The sequence below is a fragment of the Cydia splendana genome, chromosome 4 (genome assembly GCF_910591565.1).
Source record: "Cydia splendana chromosome 4, ilCydSple1.2, whole genome shotgun sequence".
Taxonomy (NCBI): Eukaryota; Metazoa; Arthropoda; class Insecta; order Lepidoptera; family Tortricidae; genus Cydia; species Cydia splendana.
In genome coordinates, this window is record NC_085963.1 from 20,772,275 (window position 1) to 20,789,846 (window position 17,572).

The window sequence follows — 17,572 nt, forward strand, 5'->3', positions numbered from 1 at the left end:
TAATCTTATTTGCTCTGTTACGTCGACGCGACATTGTATTAGTTTGGTCTAAAATACTACAATTGTATCAACAAATTATTAAACTTTAAACACAAGTTGTGGTGCGCTTTCCTCATGAGCAGTATCGAAAAAAATCTGAAATCTTTATAATTTTGATGTCTACTGATTTATTTGTGTTTATTTAGCCGAGATCTATGATTTATAGTATATGTAAGTATTTATGATCAAGTTAATTTTATATTCGTATTCGTACCGTACCATACCATGTACGCAGACGTCGCCTTCTTCAAAAATAAAATGCGTTTCTAAAACGTACAGATGTATTATACATCGTACACACGCACCTTATAAAACCTGCAAGAGCATTCTAAAGGTCGCTTTCAAGAGTTTCAAGTGTGAGGAGGATGAGATTTATTGCTCACAAAACAGATTGCGTTTCATACAACTTTTGATGATGAAAGTTGCTCATACATGTACCGTTACCGTGTTACGTTGAACTTAAATAATTTTCCTGAGTTTATGCTAATTTGCAACTTGGTGGTATAGTAGCTTCAGCCGGACGATCTAGCGTATCACTCGCTCATCTAGAGCTTATTACATGACCGTTGGTTTTTGCTTGAAGCAACAAAAACAACGTGTCGGTTTCCTCTGCATCTCTGATTATAGTGGTTGTGTAGGTACTCGACCGGGCACACTTCCTGTACCGACTGTCGCTCGGCGCCGTCAGGTGGTGCTATTTCTGCCTCTCCGTGAACCGACCCGCCACACAATTCACGTTCAAAGTCGATTATTTTAAATACGGCAACGGAACCACTTTCGCATCAACAAACGTTCATTCAAGGATTTCGGACATTCTTACTTTTATTTTAAACTGTTCTTGTATATCGTGTTCATTTCTGAACTCAGTTACTGTACATACATGCCGAAGAGACGCGTCCTCGCTCCAATTTTATATCGAAAGCAGTACAGCGTCCTATTTTACTCTTCTCGTGCCGAACCAGAACAATTGCGTGACCCCGTCCTAGTTCTTTGATATATTATACCGTTCTGCGCAAACCTCATAAGTTTATAATTGAGTTATGTGGAGACTGGCAATCGGGCTTAACTCACTGACCTTGAGGATTACTCGATCTCCAACTTAATGTCATGAACTTTCTTAACTTAATCAATTCGTTACGCATAATTCTAATTTAATAAAACGTGCGTATATCGCGTCTTTCAAGCGTGCCGAACGTCGCCACCTAAATATAAACGCGAAATTGATTCTGTGTCTCGCATATACAACCGGGCGCACTCTTCGGCCACTTATAAAAAGCGGCGAGGCTATGTAGTCGGACGCACGCCGACAGTGGGGACTCCGCACGCGCCCTGTTACGACGCCTCTATCGATGTCGATGCTTCGCTTTATTTATCACTATCAGCACGTGCTGCAGTGACGTACCGATGTGTCGATGCAACAACTGAGCCAATGGCTCTTGGCAAGTCGGCGATTGATTGAAGGTTTGAATACCTACACTAGTGTGCGTGCCGCGGTGTTGTATAGTCGTGTCCGTATGGTGCAGCAACTTATGGCCGACTTGAAGGTGCTCATCGGCAAGCGAGCGCCGGCCGGGGCGCTGCCGCCGCCGGCGCCGCCGCCCCCGCCGTCGCCGCACTCGCAGCAGTACACCCGCCGAGACCTCAAAGCCAATCTTCACCGGCATATGAGTATAGTGCTTGACAGGTGAGCCCCTATTACTGGACATCTAGGCCCGCGTTGGCCTTAGCGTTTTGCCAAGCCCTTCCAATAACTCAAACTGTTGCGAGTATTCATTCTGCGAAATTCATGCAGAGCGCGCCTCATTTTGCCAACTGACAAGCCTAATTAGTTAAAATCCTTTATAACAACTGTAATTAATTAAATTACGCATTAGGTTCAGTCATAATATTCAGTCACGCATGTAACATGTATTTCGTGATATTGATGTACCTGCATCCATATTTTATAGGAAACAAAAATAGCTAGGTGGTAAATTATGGTTACCGACCAGCCGCCTAAAATTGGTCAACAAACTTGTTTATGATTGATGACTACTGTGACAAATGTAGGGTCAATAAGGTTCAACTATCGGCAATGATTCCAACATTTATTTTCAAACAAATACTAGTTGCAAGAAGTCAAAGTAAACAAGTTGTTGTTTCCTGTGAAAGACTTGCAGCTGACGGAATCTACTAATGTATGCAAATGTGTGTCGTTAAACTCAATTTCTATGTGTACTGTCGCATCGGGGTTGTTGTTCAATAAACGACCCTTATACATACACTAGTAGGCTTTACATAGCTTAACTTCAGTAGTAGTAGTAGTAATCACTTTATTGTACACAACACAGGTTTACAAAAATAAATTACAGTAATGGAAGTACAAAGGCGTACTTATCCCTATAAGGGATCTCTTCCAGCTAACTTTAATGGCCAATACGTCATTAGATAATGGTCTGGAGATTGACATTACCAAGAAAAGGTTTTTTTTTTATTACGGCTTGTGTGAACTATCAAATGCAAAATAACTTACAACAAAGTTTAAAATCCACGTAAACATATTGCATATACATTTGTTACAGCATTTGAATGAGAGCATCGTTAGCACCGAAGCGAGTAATGCTGCACCGCCTTTACTTTCACAAAGTTGTAACAATCGCGCCAAGGTCGCCTCGCTTGCTCATTTAATGACAAAATTATAAAACGGCTACAGTTAGACCATTTCATAAGTTAACACTTACTTCACTTTAAGTAGCAATAACTCTCGACTAGACGTCAATATAATAAATACAGCAGCGCGCGACGAGTGAGAAATGTATCTACAGTAGGTGGATAACTTGTTATACTCATCCTTTTTTTTTTTAATTATTCTCCTGAACAATTAAACATTAGTATGGACATCTCAAAAAAGTTTAGTTTTCACTGTTGTGCGTTATTGTTAATGTTAAAACATGAATAATTAGTGATCTTGGTTAAGTATACTAGTATGCGTAGTTTTTATTTCCTCTATTGCGCTCCAAACATTCCTCACTCATCAATCACTTGGGTATGTTGTAATGTTATGTTGTTTACATTACATATACCGCCCGTTAATTTGTCGAATTATACTGTCAAGAAACGATCGATGGGATGCCAATATTTAGCTATTTACGGTGCTTGATGTATGTTGAAATGTGTCCGACAAGACATTTGGCAGACGTTCTGCGATCAACCGATAGCCGATTTTGGCTGATCGCAAATTTAATCCCAATCGACTTATCGGGGATGTTGTTCAATACGACATTCAGTCGAGACATACGGATCTGCCATGTCGTGTCAAATGAATTATTTCCTGCCATCGGGTATCACTTAGTTATTAACGACCAGTACACATTTCAGGAACTAAAGTAAACAGTTGTGAATAATGGTTATGATATTAGTGTTATGGCGAACGTGTGAAATCTTAGCTTGATGCAGTCAAATGAGAAATTAGTTGTTCAGGTTAGCTTTTGTGATAAATAGGTGGACACTGGACGGAGTTATGAATTATGACTAAGAAGGTGGTCGCAGGTGTCCAGAAATAACAGTAATTCCAAACGGCCTTGCTCCGAATGAGTTGGTCTAAAATCCGCAAAACAAATGCTGAAACTCGTCCGCTTGCGCAAGATGGAGCGAAGTAGCTATATTTGCGAGACCACCACACTCAATGTTTTGTTCGCAGTTAAAAGCGTCGAAAGAAATGATAGGATACACTCATCGGTTATTTATTACGTCGTGTTATCGACCAAAACATAGGAAAAATACGAACCACCGATTATTTATAAGGAACCTGGATCTGATCCAGCGGAATGCAGGAATGGCACCTCGCGTCGTACGGCCTCGTCACACTGACACTCATAGAGCGGGGTGGAGTAGGTATTATTCACCGCAAACATCGATATCTTCTCCGACGTTCGGATTACGGCCGGCGGGGTGCTAGCTAGCCACACGCAGTCGCTTGCGCTGAGTCGCCCGCGCACAGCCGCCTCGAGGCCATCGCGAAGCCCTGCTACACTAGGTCAATACACTTATTTGCGTGTACTTCACCTACACCCTTATCGCGTTCCTATTATCGCTTTAAGCCTATTTCGGTCGCGTATCGATCGATTCCGTGTCCTAGCCGAACGCTGTTACCATTTCTTAGTACGGCGAGAGTCGTCGCACGCGTATCGTTCGTTGGATGACATCAGTTAATTCACCACGTCCGCTGGAGGCCAGATGCGCTCAGTGTCCGCGGCGAGGTCGGCTCGGACGCACGAAGACTTCCATGGAGGACGGCAAGTGCCCGACTTGCGAGGCCCTCGGCCGGCGGAGCCTCTCCAGCAAGCTCCTGCAGGTGGCCACTGCGCAGGCGCACCTGCGGACGTGCTCGAGCGCCGTCACCACTCCCGAACAAGTGCACGACTCGAACCTGGCATCGCGCGCTCTCGCAGCGAAACGACGCAAGTCGATTGCCGGCCTCAAGTTAAGCCTGTCCTCCGATGTCCCACCAAAACCGACCATTACCGAACCGCCTCGATCAGTTTTCGGACGCAGGAACACCTGGTGCTCCGTGTAAGTCTTCACTCAATTAATTTCGCTTTCCATTTTCCAAAACCTGTAATTTCAATCACGTGTTTACGGTCATTGTTTCGATTATTTTATGAAATCATGAATTTTACATTGTTATCATATTTGTTCCTTTCTGCTATCTAACACATGTCATATCTTACCTGCCACAATCATACTATCAACTCTTGACAATATAGATTACGTGATTGTTGCTATGATTCTTTGCACCGGTTATGCTTATTATCATATGATAATTGACGTTAACAGAATAAGTATTTAGCAGATATCAAAGCATTCCCTGCTTAACTACAGATTAGGGTGTTGGCTAAAATATGTTTGATTACTCGTAATCATCGGCCTCGTGTTTAGAAAGAGTATGCCCGACGTCCAAGTACATGAGCACCTGAGCGAACTAAACAAGTTCGAAGGTCTTACCATTCGCTGACTATCTCACCGGCTGATCGATAAGCCTTGGACACATCGACATACAACATGACTGACATTAAAAATGCAGTTTTCCACTCTTCTTACTCACGTAACAAAACACTTGTGTAATCCAATTGATCTGCTGTAAAACCTTGATGATAATAACATTAATGATGTATAATCAAGATTGTTGCATCTGCTTCGTTACTTTAAATAGATGTACAATCGTCAGTGATCGGAATAGGCAGAGCATAATTACCTACACTTGGTAGAACAAAGTCATGAAGTGGAGACTTCCTTGCGATAACATTTTTTTCCGGGACTTCCCGGATTTAAAAATCAGTAAAATAAATAAAATGTCATAATGTATCCCCAATGTACTTAAAATTAAATAGTAACCACAACACTACAAGTTTGTACTAGTTTACGAGTGATAATATAACATTATTGTATTTATATTATTTCAAACTTGTCCGTCTCTTTTACGCCAATACCAGCTGTGTTTAAGTAAAAGAGATAGAAATAACAATATTACTATCTACTATGTTAATTGTACTTTCCATTGTTATCGTCTAAAAGATAAAGCAGATGTCGTTATCACTTATCGCTGTTACCTGCAACCCTTTTTATGCATTAAATAGAAAGTTGACATCAGTTTCTTACTATCCCTTGTCGAGTACGTACGGAAGTGTAGATACTGTGTTTTTTGGATATTTGACATTTGCTTGTTTACTGGAATTTCGCCTGCTATACTTGATTACATACGGCCTGAACTCGGACACCGATTTTGCTTTGATTGGATTTGGCGATTACTGGATATTGAAAACACCACGGATACTGCAAAACTACCAAGTTTCAAGGTAAGATAATGTATTTATTAATTAACATTTTTATCCTTTTCTTTGTGTGTATAATCGAAAGTAAGAAAATAAAGGTTGCAATATATGGTCACGAACCTACATACATTATACTTACCGTACGGTACCTACATAAATAGACACGTGTAAGCTTGTAACGATTTAAATCATAAATATATGCGAAAAACACTGGTGTGTACTTGCCAGACTACAACTAAATTTGAGAAAACGGTTGTAAACTGTACACGGAGTTTGAAGTTTGTACCTTAAAATGGGGTTGTGTTATTTGCAAGTTTGCACGTGTTGATTTTGATAGGAATTTGCAGCTTTGCTACACAAAGTTCAGCTCTTCGATTATGCGCGCCTCAAATATTTTTGATATTTGTACAAATATGTTTTGTGCATACTGCCGACCAAAAATCGCTCGTTAGTATGAACATGCGTACGCATGCGTTCCGCGACGACGACGCGTAAGTGTCTTCATACTAACGAGCGGTTTTTGGTCGGCTAGAGCCGATTCCGCGTCGATAGGTTTGGGGAAACCCTTACCCTTCATTCTGAAATATTTAAAGCTCATTGTTAACTTCGTTTAATTTATTTCAGGTACACTTCGGAATAAATTATATAATTTTTGTTGTCAACATGGCGAACAAAGTGAGACCCGAACTAGTCACTAGTTGGATTGTTAATAATCCGGAACTTGTATATGACGAAGCAAGTGGTGTCATATTTTGCACCAAATGCGAGACCTCTTTGAAAGCCACGAAGAAAGGCAACGTTGATCGGCACATCAATGGAGCCATACATCAAGGCAGGCGACAAAATCCTGAGAAAGAATTTTACTTCGACTTAGTAAATTTTTTAATTTTGTGTAACATCCCTTGGTCGCAAGTTAATAATGCTGCGTTTCAATCTTTTTTTGGCAAATATGTTTGCTACAGTGATTGTTGTGTATGCGTAAAAAAGAAAGTCCCATCTGAATCAATATTACGAAAAAAGTATCTAGATGAATTTTATAAAGATCGATTGAAACATGTATACGACACAATAGGAAACAATAAGGTGTGGATATCTCTTGACGAAACAACCGATTTTTTGGGAAGATATGTGGTTCACTTATTAGCGATGCCTTTAATAAAAAATGTAGCGACTCGACCGTATTTAATTGCATGCAAAGTGCTACAAAAGGTAAACGGGGAAACAGTAGCAAATTTTGTAATTGAATCATTAAAAGAAATGTGGGGAGAATCATTTGAAGAAAAATGTAACAATGTGCTGATGTTATGCTCTGACAGCGTGGCATATATGTTACGAGCCGGACGTTTGTTGAAAATCGATTTTCCGAATATGTTGCACGTAACTTGCTTAGCACATGCCCTTAACAGAGTCGCGGAACAAATACGCTCTCAATACGAAAACGTTGATGATTTAGTAGCCAATGTAAAAAAGATATTTTTAAAATCACCTAATAGAGTAAGACTACTTAAGGATATGTACCCTAACTTACCGCTACCTCCGCAACCAGTAATTACTAGATGGGGTACATGGCTAAAGGCAACGTCGTATTATGCGGAACATTTTCAACAAATATCGGATGTTGTAGGTAACCTTAATAGCAATGAAGCAATATCTATAAGAAAAGCAAAAGCCGCGATGAGGAAAGAAAATATTCAATCCCAACTAAATTTTATTCACGAAAACTATAGAATAATTCAAGTAGCACTTACAAAATTACAAGAGTCTAAATTATCGCTAGCAGAATATTTTGATATTATTGACAACGTTAGATGTGTTTTGAACTGGTCGTCGAACGAAATAATAGAAAATAAATTAGAGAAAGTTATAGAACGCAATCCTGACTATGACATAGTTAGAGAAAAAAGTGAGAGAATTGTTCAAGGGATCGACGCAGATGATGATTTGATTTATAATTTTGCACCACTCACATCTGTAGACGTTGAACGGTCATTTTCTACATACAAATGGATTTTAAGCGTGAAAAGAAATAGACTGAAAATTGAAAATATGGAAAAAAAACCGGGCAAGTGCGAGTCGGACTCGCGCACGAAGGGTTCCGTACCATAATGCAAAAAAAAAAAAAACGAAAAAAACAAAAAAAAAAACGGTCACCCATCCAAGTACTGACCACTCCCGACGTTGCTTAACTTTGGTCAAAAATCACGTTTGTTGTATGGGAGCCCCATTTAAATCTTTATTTTATTCTGTTTTTAGTATTTGTTGTTATAGCGGCAACAGAAATACATCATCTGTGAAAATTTCAACTGTCTAGCTATCACGGTTCGTGAGATACAGCCTGGTGACAGACGGACGGACGGACGGACGGACGGACAGCGAAGTCTTAGTAATAGGGTCCCGTTTTACCCTTTGGGTACGGAACCCTAATTATAGTAATATATTTCAATCATCTCCAGGAGAATAATAATAGCACTGAAATGAATGAATGTGATTCTGATAGTGACGAGAAATAATTTTGTAAATTAAATGAAAACGGGACTTAATCGCGTAGCACTTACCCTAGCATAAAAGTAACTAATGGAAATCAAGTGTGGGTAGTTCCAAAAACTCGTATAGCTAGAAAATGTTGACACAACTCCCTACCCGTATGCCTCTGACCACGGACGTAATGTGACATCCGAAACCTTGGGCCAAATATTAAATATAAGTGTTACGCGATTAAGTCCCGTTTTCATTTAATAATAGGTATGTGTGAAAATGGTACTAGTTTAAATCAATATAATAATTTTGTATTTGTAGATTGAGTTGCAATGTTATTTATATTTAGACTTAATAAAATAATAATAACTTTGTACATAAAGAGAGTTTATTAAAAATAAATATAGAAGAATCCGTTTATATATTGGTTGTTTTATTTTATGCCTATTTATTGTATTGAAGCAGTTTGCATTGTTTTTTGTACTATTCAGAACATTATTAATTATTCGGTAAGTTCCCGGGACTTTAGTCCCGCAAAAAATTTTTGTCGTAAGGAAGTCTCCACTTTTCATCTATGTTCTACCAAGTGTAGGTAATTATGCTCTGCCTATTCCGATCACTGACAATCGTACAGGGCCTTAAGTGACCATCAGAACTAACCACAATAATAAATTAATAACACATTACAGTCAAGCGAGCTGCAATTTTGAGACGGATTTGGATACATTTAAGCGGATAATTTTATTCAAGTTGATGGCTGATACATACGAGAACTAAAAGATAATTTGTGAAATCGTGATGTGTAGAATATTAATTACTGCAGGTGTGATAGTAACTAATATAATTAACAGACTTTCCAGAATTCGCTAATGTGTGCATTTCATATTCTTGGTTATTTTATAATATATATAATTGAGAAGTTTCATAACAATTATAACATAACTAACCGTAATAATTATTACTTGAATTAGTTTAATCTGAAACGATATTATGTTATGAATACGCGTTAGAATGTTTTGGAGGCTCCGGCAAACCGACATATTTACTTTAGAATTTGTATTACTTGATAGGTTTGAGTTTTTAACTACAATAAAGGAGCTTACTTACTACATAAAAATTTGAATTCCATCAAATGGCTAGTAAGACCGTTCTTTAATTCGGAACTGGCGGAAATCTCAATTGATGTTACTTAGTCACTAATAAGGCAATGATCCCTTACAGGAACTTGTCACTTTAGATAATTTCTTTCGTTTTCATTTACGGGCAATTTTCTTCATATCTATCATTGCATGTTGCAACATGAAATTGTTTCGTTTACTTATCTTCCTTTTTGTTTTGATTGCATTTTAGTGAGTCACTAGATTGTCAATGTCAAGTTGTATTTACTTTCTATGTGTTTTATACAATATTTCAAACTCAAACAATGTTGTGAGACAATCAATTGGTAATATTTTAATACGACTAAGGGGCTGTCCATAAATTACGTCATCGATTTTTGTCGATTTTGGACCCCCCCCCCCCCTATAATCATCCAAAAATCATGCATCAAATGACCCCATTTCCTCCTACTTCATGCTACCGTCATCCGATGTCCAGACCCCCCCCCCCCCCCCTAATTTGAAATGACGTAATTTATGAATAGCCCCTAATACATAGCCACTTCTCTGGCACACTTACATAATTGCCCGAAATGAATGAGTCTTGGCCGGTACGCCGGTAACACAACTAAGATCGTCTCTTTATTCGCAGTGCGTCTTGGCCAGTTGTTGCCATCATAGCGTCAATGCTATTTTTGTCTACAGTGAATACATTAAAAGTCAAATCAGTTCGATTCGCATTTTTGACCTAATTGGTTCTGTTGCGCTCGTATAATGGTGGTGGACACAAGAATGGAACACACGAATATCTCTGTTTGCTGGTTAGTGTAGTACATACTTCAGTGTCAGGATTATGCAAATTGTAGGAACATCCTTTTTATGTCTTGCATTTTTTCGTAAGACAAAAAATAAAAAGATAATATAGTACTAGTTTTTAAGCTGCAACGCAACAATAACAATCATCTTAATTGCAATCGGCTAAAGGTGACTAGGACTAAGGCTAGAGTGAATCAGCGAGATGAAAATATACGTGATGGTTCCGCCGACATCTTCGTGACAATAAACAAATATATGGCTCTATGATGGAGACTTTAACGGCAGTGAAGCGTGGCTTGAACGGTTATTCGTGACATAAAATCGCAGCTTCTACCATTGTACGTGGTTCTAAAGCGGTCGTAGAGGCATCAAAAAACAATAGCGACATCAATAATGATAGGAGGCGCTGAAAAGTAATTGCTATTGACATACTTAAACCTTTTGTGTATGGAGGAATCGTAGAAGTAATTTGTCATTACCACGTCTTGTATAGGTAGGTAACGTCATTGTTGAATTATAAAATATTTTATAGTACATATGGTGCTACTTTACCGCCCTAGGGCGGGATTAAGGACAATACGTGCCTATGTCAAAAATTTTAAGGGCCATATATACTGTAAAACGTTGTACAATACACGTGCGAAAATGTATTTCCTACTTTTCGAATTTGTATCGTAATGAACTATAATCATTCTGCAATCAGCATTATTTAATATTTATGTTGTTTGCTAGAAATTATTCATTTTCATAAAAAGTCATCTCATCGTATAACTGCATTGCATACTTTTTTTAAATTTCGGAGTTATGTAGATGGAAATGGATGAACACGAAGAGGGAACAATCTGATCCCAAAAATCGCGAAACAAACGTATCAAAAAATGTATAAAAGAAACCAAAAAGTGTTCATATTTCAGCAAAAAATAGGTACTTAGGTACTAAAGTCTGATCTAGGTAGTTTATCATCAGTAAACAAAGCGAACTCGTTAATCTATTCATTAAATTTACACCGTTATAGCGCATTTTCTGCTCACAACATTTTAATAGTCCAGCTTACAACTGCCAAGGTTAAATTAATGAAGCATTCTCACTTGCAGCATAAACAATGCTTGATTAACCCACGTTACATTAATGATCTTCTGTATCGTATATCTTTACTATCCTGCTATGACAACACCGCCATTGCCAACCACGTGTACTTGTACTTCTTGTATCTCAACAATGTACAATCCGCTAAGAAATAATCACCTCGTTAATGATAACATCTTGATCTTTATGGTTTTAACGCAACGATTATGATATAATACGTGTTTCGAAACTCACAAAACAAGTACACATGTCAACACGCTTACAAAATACTCGAGTTCTGAATCTTGATTATGTTTAGATAGCGGTGCTATGAGTTGAAACGGCGCCAACAGTACATTGTACAGGACCGTCACTGCCCTGGCCTTATGCAAATGGATAGCTGTGAATTATGTTGTCAATTTGCTATTGTGCCTGCAGACATTATCTTATCAGTTGGATGCTTATTTGCATTTCTACCTAGTACAATTAGTGGCTTTGATAAGATCGTGATTGTGACAGAAGTATCTAGCAACTCTCGAATATCCAATGTCGAATCTCGAATATACAGCACTTACTGACTGATTGTTTTATTGGTTGTTCTAGTTAATTCTCTCTTACAATTTTTTATTTCCCGCATAGTTGGCAGAGCATAGACAATGCGCGGAAGTCTGCAGCTTCAATTGTTTGATGGCACTTGTCTTATGTCTAGCCGGCTTGTTGAGACTGCTTATTAATCTGCTTATACACCAAAATTTCTACAACTTTGGCAAGTAATCAGAATTCTGAGTCTGCTATCTTATTTTAATTTCATGATCATGTATATGCTTCCAATTGTTCATTCATATAGGCATAATTATTTACCTACTATATTACTACTTACCGCCACTTATGTTTGTACCTCTCAATGTCAATGAATTTAGCGTAAATTAAACCTGTTACTTTATATAAAAAATATGTAAGTTCTAAAGTAACAATGCAAAAAGCCGACGCGTAGATCTGGTGTGGTCAACCTTGAACTTAACGATCGTATAATTCAAATTAAGCTATCCAGTGTGGCCTGAGGTTCGCGGCTGTTGCAGATTTATTATACTCGCTCAAAATTAAAGTGCGGCGGGTGTGTCTCAACTCGAAGCGTTGCCTAGGTGTTTGGAGGCGCCATCGCCATCGTAGGCCGTAGTAGGTAGAGCCGTGCGCGCGCCACTTGCTCCGCGGCCCCCTCGCGCCGCCCCACCGCACCGCCCGGCCCAGTCCGCCGCAACGCGTCGATCCGGTCGCCCGCGCGCTCCACCAAACCATTCTAAAAACGTTACCTTTACACTCGTACACGCTTCGCAAGCAACCAAAACGGCACCCTCGAGCCCTTCCACCGGGACTCGCAAGTCCCGTCACGTGATCCTTGGCAAACCCGAAGCCATGCAGACTAAACTCATAAGTGCAAGCTACTCGTCCATCATGAACAAGCAAGATCTACTCAGAGAAGTGGTCGTCAAGTACATCGACTACTTTTACCCTGTGTGAGTACTTTAACCTTTAGCGAGTCGCTGACACCTCCGCAGTCTCACGGAGTCGTGACGCATTGCAGCCTTTTCGTCAAGTTGCCGTCAATTGGGATAGTGTGGAATGTTACACGGCCCTACGTTCGCGAAGGTTCTCACACGGCTAACTACGGTGCCGGTAAGTCGGTGAAGGTTCCCCGGCAACGTGGCTGTTGCAGCCAGACAAGCGGTTGCGATTGGCTGACGTCAGCGCCGCCTATTGAACCTAGGCGTCTCTATAGTCTCAGTGCTCTATCGATCCGTTGCATTAAACTACACCGGCTAAAACAAATACCCTTACATGTGCTCTGCAACCAAATCAGTAATAGGATGTGTGGATGACTAATTAAATTCCATCTGCGGTCAGTTTAGACCTCTCCTGATAAACACAGAAGTATTAAGGATTGCGCTAATTTTCAATTGGTATATTTTTCTCTCTCGTATCTTAATTGAATATTCTATTATATTAAAGTTGTAATTGAATAGCCATGTTTCTGAAATCGGTGGGCACCATCGCGTGACCGTTTCGCGTGACAAGTACCATAAAACACCGAGTGTGCTGTCCCGTAGTGTCCCATTAATGTCCTTTGTGACCGATTCGTTTGATTGTTCACGTCCCACCGCCGCGCTGTGGCAACGATCGCCACGTGAAGCCGCCATTTTCGGCTTGTTGTTTCACGTGACCAGATTTTATAGCCCAATTCTAATACACATTAGTCCTCAGAAACTGATTACGCTACAGAAATCACTCCAATGCAATGAGCTTTTCAGCAATTCTGTTACAAGAACTCGTTAGCCACAAATGCCACAACTAGAGCATACATTTCTATAATTGAATTCCAAACGAATTCACTTATATCCGTTAACGTAAATAAGAGTACTCATTACAAAATATATGTACAAGTAAGATGTAATGATCTGAACGGAGGCACCGGCGGTGGCGCCAGCTATGTCGAAACAAGTCTCCATCGTCGATTTCCCCTCGACGACCTTGCGCTCGCCGCTCGCTACCCGATAATACAACAATACGACTCATGCAGCCTCTCGATAACGTTGATAATTTGTTTCCAACGCTATTTGATCGCCCGTCGCGCGTGTGTGACAGGGGACACTCGGTGATCCCGACCAGCAATTGAATCGTGTGCTACAAACGCTTAACCTATGGCTATTATCACTAAATAAAACGCCGGCGGCGATGGCCATATACTCGCAATTCAATGCAACTGAGTCAGCCATAAAACCCAGTCTATTAATAGAGACAATTATATTGAATGTCCAGTTGAGAACCGCATAAGATCAGAATGTTACTGATCAATCTGATCATGAACGCAGAAAATTAATACTAACCGTGATTCTCATCAAACTGTTAATTACTTTTTAATGGTTAATAATTAATAACATTAGAAACTGACTTAAAGCCTGGCCATACACGGATTAAAGATTAACAGTTAGAAGTAATAACAAAACTTCAGCCCTGTAACCTTGAAAGTAGTGAAGAACCCTATCGTTAACAGAATGGCGTGACATGAGCAAATCAATAATGTGGAGGGAATTCAGGTGAAGAGTATTAATTTATTGTAATGCAGTCATGTCACCACGTGCACCTGCGTTACAGTCTATTGTCTGCTAAACGGTGAGTCATGGAAGCAACATTTACTTGTATTACGAAAATCTGATTAATTATTGAAGCAGTTTTTTACGCCTTAAATTTAATCATAAAAGTAAACGAGTACTTGGAACGTAGAAAGTTTTTATTAAAATCAAAACAACATGTAGGTAGTAGGTACATAATGTAATACCTTTAACGTTTTAATTATAAACAGTCTCACCTGTTTTTGGTCATCGACTATGGAAAAAATATTAAGACTTGTTATTTGTATAAATGATAAATTTAAATGATCCATCGATCGATCGATGGATCATTTAAATTTATCATTTATACAAGTAGTGAAGAACCCTATCGTTAACAGAATGGCGTGACATGAGCAAATCAATAATGTGGAGGGAATTCAGGTGAAGAGTATTAATTTATTGTAATGCAGTCATGTCACCACGTGCACCTGCGTTACAGTCTATTGTCTGCTAAACGGTGAGTCATGGAAGCAACATTTACTTGTATTACGAAAATCTGATTAATTATTGAAGCAGTTTTTTACGCCTTAAATTTAATCATAGAAGTAAACGAGTACTTGGAACGTAGAAAGTTTTTATTAAAATCAAAACAACATGTAGGTAGTAGGTACATAATGTAATACCTTTAACGTTTTAATTATAAACAGTCTCACCTGTTTTTGGTCATCGACTATGGAAAAAATATTAAGACTTGTTATTTGTATAAATGATAAATTTAAATGATCCATCGATCGATCGATGGCTGATAGAAATACAGACAGTGACGTGATTCTGGACTTTGTCGCGGCAATGATTGGTAAATAAGGCGAGCAATGAATAATTCATCGACGTTTTCCCTCCCAATCCCAGCGCAGTCAACGCCTTTGTGTCTTTAACCAAGTCAATGCATGCAGTTCTTACTCAATCCTCAATCTGGCCAAACTCGGAATCTGGTTATTGTATTTCTGAACAAAAGAATTTCCTCAATAACAGGTTTTGCAAACACTAAAAACTGGACGAGTTTACTTTCGGCGGATGCTATTTCGGACGCGGTTATGTTACGACTTATGGCTGTAGAACGATTAAAAATTTCGCGTTTGACGTGTTGCTTTTGTTATTTACAAAGAAAACATAAAACGTCTTTACAAAAGCGGAGACCTTTGATCCGTCGTCTTTAAATGCAATGAAGTTGATCTACGCAAACACGCACGTGCCGTGCGTGAAGACAAAACTGTTGATATCTCCCCTTCTTTGTTTGCGGCTTGTATTAGTCTAACAACGTTGAGAACTTTATCTTGTGGGCGGACCCGGCGGACATACTGAATTTGAAAGTTTTCTCACTTTACTCCAATTTGTAACATGTTCCCTTTTATACTTTTTATAGTGCTTTTTGATATTTTCAATTTTATATTCAATATTGTCTTGAAAAGTTATTTTTGGGGATGACTCTTTTAAAACGTGATCTTAGCAACTGTTCTTTGTTGCCAAGCCGGTCCGGTTGACTGACACGTGTGAAGCCCGACGTGTCGGGTTATATTTGGCAACATTTTGGTCGCATGCTCGTAAAAGTCATCATGCTCGTCAATATTTTACATTTACCTCTTCATAAATATTTGAAGAAACTCATTAAGGTTCGTTATTTTCGGCGACTAATCAATTTGTTGTTGTTTTCGACGTTTCTTCTCGTCACTTCGAAATACTTTCTCCGGTTTCGCCTCCTTATGTTTCAACTTTTTCATGTGGCATGCCACTGACCACAATTTTGTCAACCAACTTGCGTAATCGCTCAAAGAATACAAAAACTAGTTTTCGCCCAGCTCCGTTTAGAGAAAGCAGATTTTTTTTATTGTCGCCCTGAAGACACGGCGTTGACTTTTTAACTATAATCTACTTGTCAGTTGCGAAATCGATTTTTACGTTTGCTATCTGATATTTTATTACGTGTCACTTACATGCGTTGCATAATTATCGCGAAGGCGTCAATTTTGGTGGAAGCCATTGTCAGTGCGGTCGTGTCGTGTGGTCGAGGAGCGTTATTCAATATCGTGAGTTCACCGGCGGACCGGTCGCAATCGATCTGCAGCCGCGCTCATTTTCAACGCTCCAATGGGTTCAAGTTTAACGTCGTGTTGTTCAACTCGTTGACGCGACACGGAATCCGACGGGAGAAAGTCAAGTACGTTTGTCGTACAATGTGCCACATACTACTATTGATTACACGAATGAGATTGGATCATAATAAGTAAGTCTGACAGTAGCCGCGAAGCAGGCGCATCGTCATTCGTCACTCTCGCGAGCACGTGGCGCCGTCCGCGTGTTGCACTCGTGACACTTTTTAATGACTGCACTATTCTTTTCCATTGTTTCGGTGTTGCTAATTACACTTATAATTTACCTAGTTATGCCGTGTTAGTCAGCAATTAACTGCCTACTCTAAAACGCTGACTCTGCCTATGTTACTTCGTGTTAGTAACAAAGCATCCAACTAATCTTAAGAGCATCAACATTTTTTTCAATTACAGTCGCGATCGATAGGGGTTTGTGGGTCAAGTATCAACATCTGTTGATTGACCAGGTTTCTGACATTAGAAATGAAAAACATCGACATAGATTTCTCTTTTCTTATTCCTATAGTGTTGTATTTGTGCATTAACGCTTGTTTCATTTCTGAAACCGTAGGTCTTGCCCTATTTAAAGCCGGACTTCATTGTTGTTTAATGTTACAAACAAGTTAGTTCACCGGGTCGCTTTAGCAATATTTACAGTGCCGCCCGAACGTAATCATCCGTAGCGTCGGACGGAAGCTCTCCTGCGAATTAACTAGCAACCCATTCATTATTATAAGCCGCACTTACTACTTGGATCTAGTTGATTCGCCCTTGCATCATCTCTGCGCTTACCTTAAAGCGATGCAATGCGCGAAAATGTTTACGGTGCATGCTTTCGTTTTGTTTTCATTTGCTTGAACTTAATCGACCGATAAAACTACGAGTATTCACGCATTCTTATGCGATAACACTGATTTGAGCTCGAGTCAACATAAAAACTTAATGGACATTTATTAAGCGAAACTATCTTGATACGTATACATATTTTGTAAACAACAAGAAATTTTAATGATGTT

At 39.3% G+C, this 17,572-nt stretch overlaps 1 protein-coding gene across 5 annotated transcripts in view; it reads left to right on the forward strand.

Moving 5' to 3' along the window:
* LOC134790156 (PAX-interacting protein 1-like) overlaps positions 1-17,572 on the forward strand; it is a 173,849-nt gene that overhangs the window by 145,486 nt on the left and 10,791 nt on the right. The gene's annotated exons all lie outside the window — the stretch shown is intronic.